This window comes from Lolium rigidum, chromosome 6 (assembly GCF_022539505.1).
Source record: "Lolium rigidum isolate FL_2022 chromosome 6, APGP_CSIRO_Lrig_0.1, whole genome shotgun sequence".
Taxonomy (NCBI): domain Eukaryota; kingdom Viridiplantae; phylum Streptophyta; class Magnoliopsida; order Poales; family Poaceae; genus Lolium; species Lolium rigidum.
In genome coordinates this window covers 233,341,247-233,349,116 of record NC_061513.1, presented here as the reverse complement: position 1 = coordinate 233,349,116, position 7,870 = coordinate 233,341,247, and the positions used below count along the sequence as shown (strand labels likewise).

At 47.6% G+C, this 7,870-nt stretch overlaps 1 long non-coding RNA gene across 1 annotated transcript; it reads right to left on the bottom strand.

Annotated features, from left to right (window-relative positions):
• Positions 1-6,678: 6,678 nt before the first annotated feature.
• On the bottom strand, positions 6,679-7,527 carry LOC124665660. The gene is made up of 3 exons (XR_006990649.1): positions 7,435-7,527; positions 7,219-7,336; positions 6,679-6,728 (listed from the first exon to the last, which is right to left on the bottom strand). It is a non-coding gene; the product is annotated as an uncharacterized LOC124665660 (long non-coding RNA).
• Positions 7,528-7,870: the final 343 nt, after the last annotated feature.

Genomic DNA, 7,870 nt, shown 5'->3' with positions numbered 1-7,870 from the left:
TCCCACGATGTTTCTTTTCCCCGAAAGAACAATGTGGCGCTTTGGATCATCGCATGATGTACCGATCGTTTTCTTATCTTTCCGTTTCCTCGGTTTGCTACTCATGTCCTTCACATAGAAAACCCGAGCGACATCTTTCGCTAGGACGAATGGTTCGTCAAGGTAACCAAGATTGTTGAAATCCACCATTGTCATTCCGTATTGCTCGGTCCACCTTTACCCCACCTCCTGTTAGCTTGAACCATTTGCACCGGAACAAAGGGACCCTAAAGGAGGGTCCATAGTCAAGTTCCCATATCTCCTCTATGTAACCATAATATGTGACCTTTTGCCCATTCTCGGTTGTCGCATCAAAGCGGACACCACTGTTTTGGTTGGTGCTCTTTTTATCTTGGGCGATCGTGTAAAATGTATTCCCATTTATCTCGTACCCTTGGAAAGTCGTTATAGTCGAAGATGGTGTCTTGGCCAACATGTACAGCTGATCTACAACCTTATTGTCACTCATTAAATGTTTTCTCAACCAACTGCCGAAAGTCTCCATGTGGGCCTTCCTAATCCAGGATTCAGGCTTCCCAGGGTTGTCCGAGCGTAAAATATTCTTGTGTTTCTCAAAGTACGGAGCCACCAAGCTGGAATTGGTCGAACCGTGTGGTGTGCTTCAGTCGGAGAATGGCCGTCCATACATATCATTGATTTCCTTCCGATCGTGCCTTTTCCACTTAGTCTCCCCTCGTGCCGCGATTGAGGAAGACCAATCGGCTTAAGGTCGGGAACAAAGTCAACACAAAACTCAATTACCTCCTCATTTCCATAGCCCTTGGCGATGCTTCCTTCCGGCCTAGCACGGTTACGAACATATTTCTTTAATACTCCCATGAACCTCTCGAAGGGGAACATATTGTGTAGAAATACGGGACCGAGAATGGAAATCTCATCGACTAGGTGAACCAGGAGGTGCGTCATAATATTGAAGAAGGATGGCGGGAACACCAACTCGAAACCGACAAGACATTGGATCACATCGTTCCGTAACCGTGGTAGAACTTCTGGATTGATTACCTTCGAGAGATTGCATTGAGGAATGCACATAGCTTCACAATGGCTACTCGAACATTTTCCGGCAGGAGCCCCCTCAAAGCAATCGGAAGCAATTGCGTCATAATCACGTGGCAGTCGTGAGCCTTCAGGTTTTGGAACTTTTTCTCCGCCATGTTTATTATTCCCTTTATATTGGACGAGAATCCTGACGGGACCTTCATACTCGCTCGGGCATTCAAAAAAGATGACCTTCTCTTCTTTGGTCAGAGCGTAGTCGGCACGACCTTGAAACCGTGCCGGATGCTTGTCATCGGGGTCTTTCAAACTTTGCTCGGTCCTGCCGTGCTTCCTTTGTATCATTTGACTTCCCGTACACGCCCAAGAAGCTTAGGATGTTCACGCAAATATTCTTCGTAACGTGCATCACGTCGATTGCGGAGCGGACTTCTAGGACTTTCCAATATTCTAGCTCCCGAATATAGATTTCTTCTTCCACATGGCTACGTGCCCGTCGGCTCCCTTCGGAACCGATTGTCCGCGAGACCCTTTCCAAAGATGACTTTCAAACCCTTGACCATATCAAATACCTCAAGCACCGGTGTGTTCCGCGAGCTTCGGCCGGTGATCCGCCTTGCCGTTGTAATGCTTGCCTTTCTTTCTTATCGGATGACCTTTCGGAAGAAATCGACGATGCCCAAGGTACACGTTCTTCTTACAATTTGGCAAATGTACACTTTCGGTCTCATGTAAGCAGTGCGTGCATGCATTGTATCCCTTATTTGACGAGTCCCGAAAGGTTACTAAGAGCAGGCCAATCGTTGATGGTTACGAAAAGCAACGCTCGTAGGTCAAATTCCTCTTCTTTGTGCTCATCCCACACACGGACACCGGGTCTGCCCCACAGCTGTAAAAGCTCATCAACTAATGGCCTTAGGTACACATCGATGTCGTTGCCGGGTTGCTTCGGACCTTGGATGAGCACCGGCATCATAATGAACTTCCGCTTCATGCACAACCAAGGAGGAAGGTTGTAGATGCATAGAGTCACGGGCCGAGTACTATGGTCGGAGCTCGCTCGCCAAAAGGATTCATGCCATCCGTACTTAGACCAAATCTTATGTTCCTTGCGTCAGCTGCAAAATCTTTGAACTCTCTGTCGATCTTTCTCCATTGCGTTCCATCTCGCGGGGTGTCTCAACTCCCCGTCCGACTTACGGTCCTCTTTGTGCCATCGCAACAACTTGGCATGCTCTTTGTTCCCGAACGGACGTTTCAACCGTGGTATTATAGGAGCATACCACATCACCTTGGCGGGAACCCTCTTCCTGGGTTTCGGCCCTCAACATCGTCACCGGGGTCATCGCCTCGATCTTATAACGCAATGCAGTGCATACCGGGCATTCATTCAAATTCTCGTATTCACCGCGGTAGAGGATGCAGTCGTTGATGCATGCATGTATCTTCGAACCTCTAAACCTAGAGGGCGGACAACCTTCTTTGCTTCGTACATAGTGGCGGGCAACTCGTTATTCTTTGGAAACATATTCTTCAACATTTTCAGCAAGTTTTCAAATGCCGAGTCAGCTACACCTGCCCGTGCCTTCCATCTCAAGCAAATCCGAGTGTGCAGCCCAGCTTTTTCGGACCATCATCGCATCCGGGGTACAGCGCCTTCCTCGTGATCCTCTAACATGCGATCCAAATTCTCCCTCTCTTTTTCGGTTTCGCAGCCGTCTCCGTGCATCAGCAATGGTCCGACCAAGATCATCAACGGGATCATCACGTGCCTCTTCTTCACCTTCCCCTTCACCTTCAGCATCCTCCATGAAAGTATCACCGAAATGAGAAAGATAGCTTTCATCATTGAAATCATCCCCTTCTTCATCTTCTTCCATTATAACCCCTCTTTCTCCATGCTTGGTCCAACAATTATAGCTTGGCATGAAACCGTGCCGAAGCAGGTGCATGTGAACATCTCTTGAGGAAGAGTAACCCTTCCGATTCTTACACTTAACACATGGACAGATAACAAAACCCCCCGCTTGTTCGCATTAGCCACTACGAGGAAATCTTTCAAACCCGTACTGAACTCGCCGGAGAGTCGGTTACCGTACATCCATTGCCGATTCATCCGCATTATTATAATATAAAATACATAATTAACCATCATGCATTTGTTAAACTAACTAGCTACAAACAATATAAATTAAACAATGAACTACACACACATGCATATTTTATCAATGACACATCAAAGGTTCAAGTTGCTAACCGCGATCGAGGAGGAAAAAATAAATGAGAAAGCTCAAGTGTGACTCCAACACTTCATATCATGTTTGTTTCATGCTCTTGGGGCATTTCATCAAACACCTTATGTGCATAAGAGGAACCAAAAGCAAACCTAACACTCACTTGTGAAGTTTGTGAAGAGAATGGCTCCAAATGGCTAAGTGTTGGCTGCTGGATGGGTATATATAGGGGAGGGGCTTTAGTCCCGGTTGGCCCAGCCAACCGCGACTAAAGGCCTTCGAGCACCTTTAGTCGCGGTTGGGCTGGCCAACCGCGACTAAAGCCCCCACGTGCACCGGCCGGCCACCGTGCGCCCTGGGCCCAGGACTTTGGTCGCGGTTCGCCACACGAACCGCGACTAAAGACCCCATTAGTCGCGGTTCCTTTACCTTCGCGACTTATGGGGCTTCCCGGAAGCCTGTTTTTCCACCAGTGGAGGAGAAGCGAGCGGCGGAGTGGCGGCGCTTGCTAGAGCAAACAAAGGGATGAGAGAGTGGCGGTGGGGAGGAAGCTGCTAGGGTTGCAGGGCTTGCGCCGGGGTCTTTTTATGAAGCAGCGGGAAGCGATGGATGTCCCATCGATCAGGTAGGGGGGTACGTGGCTCCGCTCGATGCGCGTCCGTACGAAGAAGAAGGCGTTGTAGAGGCTGGGCTGCATGCCACGATGTGGTTTTGGGCTCAAGAAGAAACATGCCGAGGAATAAAGAAAAAGGCTGGGCTCAACATTCATATGGCTAGGAGTGCCTTCGGTTGAAACTTGGGCCAAAGAGTTTGGCTCGCTGTGGCTTCACTCCCACGTTCTCCAAACATTTTGAAATAAGGAGAGAAATAGAGAAATAAGGTTGGAAAGGAATTTATAACAAAGCTTCAAACAAATTCTAAGACTTTAAAAAAATAATACTTAAACCAGATTTGAAATTAGTTTTCAAGATATCCAAAATAATAATATTTTGGTTTTAATATTATTTTAAATAAGATAAAGAGAAGGGGTTATTAAATATAATAATTTTATTTTATCAAAGCATGGATGGTATGATGCATGAGGACATGATGATGCACAAAATAAAAAGAAACAAACAAATCTAATAGGGATATTTTCCTGGGTCGCTACAATCGACACCACTAACAAGGGATCGCGCCCCGAGATCCCACGTCCAGGTACGGGGGAAGAGAGGTGAACTATCGGATCTTCTGGTACCATGTTGACAAACACCCGACCTTGGCGTGGAACCTTCTTCTGTCGAGGTGTTGATCTTCTCGACACCACTAACAAGAATTCGTTGTTCCGCTGTTGATGATGCACTTCCGTCGGGATCCTGCGAAGATCGAACCTACTAGGTGAAAGGCATAGATCGTCCAACCCGCGTCGGAACCTAAGACTTGGTGAACCACATAAGGGAAGATTCAAAACTCGCAAAGGTAAGAGGAGAAAGAATATAGGTAAGGAGAAAATTCAGAGCTAATCAGATCTATCCAACGAATTTTAGAAAATAGTTTTGACACTCTAAACTCAGCGACCATTGGCAAGGTTATCCTACAGGCTGGACTAGTGGGGTACCGTCAACCTGATGCTCTGATACCAACTTGTGACGCCCCAAAACCGGTACCATGAAGATCCCAGCGAACCCGCCGAAATCCGCACGATATCGATTTTAGGAGACGCACCACCAAGTGCCTCGTACACGCCGAAGCATGCACGCGATGCGGGTGGAATCAATCACGAGCGGTAACATTACAACAGGATTACAATAGAGCCCACAAGAAACATATATATTACAAGAACGACTCCAACGAGTCAAGATACAAATAGATACATACAAAAATCCACATCATACAGAAGATCAAATACATCCGAGTACGGACAAGATACAAATTTGGACTAAGAGTCCTGAAGATAACCAGTGGCGTCCATAACCCTGCCCAGGCCAAGCCGGAAGGGTAACCTTGCTAGAGTCGTCTTCATCGAACATATCTTCATACCTGCCCGGTTATGTCCCGTAGAAGCGAGCAATAAGTACGGGTTCGTACTTAACAAGACTTCAAGACGTATAAGCATTCGTCAACCAGTCATCCTTTGTACTTGAGGCACGCAGGGGACTTAGAGGACGCAAGAGGAACGTCATAGGCAATATGGTGGGGTTAAGCGGCAGCGGACAAGCACTAAAAACCTATAGAGACACTCTACAACAGTCGTCTATCAGAGAAGGTGAGAGGGCGCACAACTATCGGTTCTATACTCGCAAACATAACACAGCCGATGCGTTCCCCCCTCGCAAGAAAGTACTTACAAGGGCACTCACACGGTTGTCAAGTTTTAACCATTTATTATTGAAGTTGTACTAACTTACTACACAAGTTATTATTAATAAACAACAGGTGTAAGTTGTCTATGATCGAGTCATACAGCTCCAAGTCGTCCATAACCGCGGATGCGGCTTATCGATAAGATTTAACCCTGCAGGGATGCCCAAATGTGCCCACACGCACGATCAACCCAACCTAGCAAGGGAAGGATATCACGACTCGCACTCTCCTTCACGACAACAATGTCCAGGAAGCCACCTAACTAAGTTGAACCCGAATCGAAGTCCGGCCGAATCTCCGAGACGGACCTAGCTGTTTGCGACCACGACTTCCGAGGGTCAAAACACACACAGGGGCGAATGACCCGCTTCGAGCACGCGATAAACGCTCGTGCCGCACCTATACGTGCATACCAGAAACAAGGGATACAAGGGACCCAGGGGCTTCCCAAAGTAAATAAGTAACAAGCTGGCATGCACGCAACAACAAATGGTAAAACATTACGAACTAGTTGTGGCCACTGGACAAAGCTGTAGATTCCGGCAGTGGTCGAGGGAGACCCGTAAACATACCCACGTGTGGTTAGAGCGCTCGGTCTCGGAACGGATAACAAGAACTCGGGGTCCTAGGTTTCATGGAAACACAAGTGAGCCGTCATAAAACGAGCAACCGACCCACCGATGTCTCCGCTTAACAATTAAGGTAACCATGATACCCTCAACGAGATATAACCATGTAGCATGTGTCATGATTCCCAAACTGATAACCTGATAAGATAGCGATAACGGTATCAAGATAACACATCACTAGCACGCACTACGACTCGCAAGGCAGACCCGATAACCAAACAATAGCTGTAGGTGGTTGGTGGAGGCAATATAGGCTGCTTGAGGTAACAAGTGGAAGGGACACGTGACAAGAACGCAACTTAAGGATAGCATGAGGGAGAAGGCAAAATAAAATAGGTGAGCGACTTCTGCAGGGGCAGGAGTATAGGGGAAAATGCTTGCCTGTTAAAGCTTGCCGAGGAACATCCGGAGGACTTGTCGTATCTCACCACACCACTTCGCGATCCTATCCGTGAAGAAGCAGATGCTCGGAACACACACAACGTATGCAAGTCTTACTACTACGGATAAAGAAGATCCAGCATGTTCATGATGATATGCATGACATGGCATAGATGGTGCAATGCAACTTATCACATTAATCGGAGTCGAAACACCGGACAAGCAAATTAGGTTGGAGTTGCATTTCTACCGACAAAGTTAAGCGTTGATTAGCATGGCATGACATGGCAAGGGTGAGCTACTTCAATATTAATCGGAGCGGGGGAAACCATATTCGGAATCCGAAATACTCCGTATATATGTTAGGTGATTATGCAAAACTACCACGAAACGACATGATGCGAAATGCAAACAGGCATATGGATGACATATTCATGTTATTCACATTTTTCTGAGCAACTTTCATATAAAATACTTTGTATTTCGAGTTACAGATTTAAAGATATAAATTTCACAAGTTTAGAGCATTTGCAGCAATTTTCAGAAAAACACAGAAAACATAGGACTTTTCTCACCGAAAAGAAAGAGAGCCTGTGCGGCTGAAGCGCAGGACCAGAGAAACAGACTGGGGCTGGATGCTGATCCTTGTCTCACCGGAGGGAAGCTAGCACAGGACACAGACGGCAGGCCCAGCTGTCAGCGGAAAGGAAGAAATATGTGAGTAAAAGGATGGCTTTGCATGTCCTCGGGATAGATCAGGGAATTGCACGTATGCAGTACATGGAACGTACCAGCTGTGCTAGCTTCAGATCATGTCAAACAGGCGTACTGCAACAACTGAACTAACAAAGCAGCTCCTTGCCTGCTGCACGCGATGCTGACGGAGGGAGGGGCGACGGGAGTAGCCGGAGCCGGCCGGCCGGAGGCGTCGACGGCGGTCTATGCTTGGCCGTGCCGTGGCTTGGATACTGGCGTTTGTTACCGGCCTGCTGCACGCGGAAAACAACTTCAATGTCAACACGAGCTCAAGCTCGTTCCCTTGCCGGCCATGCACTGGTCGGGAACAGCACAACGCGGCGGTGCACGAGATGAAAGAAGAAGAGGATTTAGGTGGGGAAGCGGTGCTCACTGTGAAGGGGATTGCGTTGATGGACTAGCAGAGACGTCGACGATGGGGAGCGACACTCCTGGACAAACCGGATGGGGTTTGCGACGAAGACGCGACCG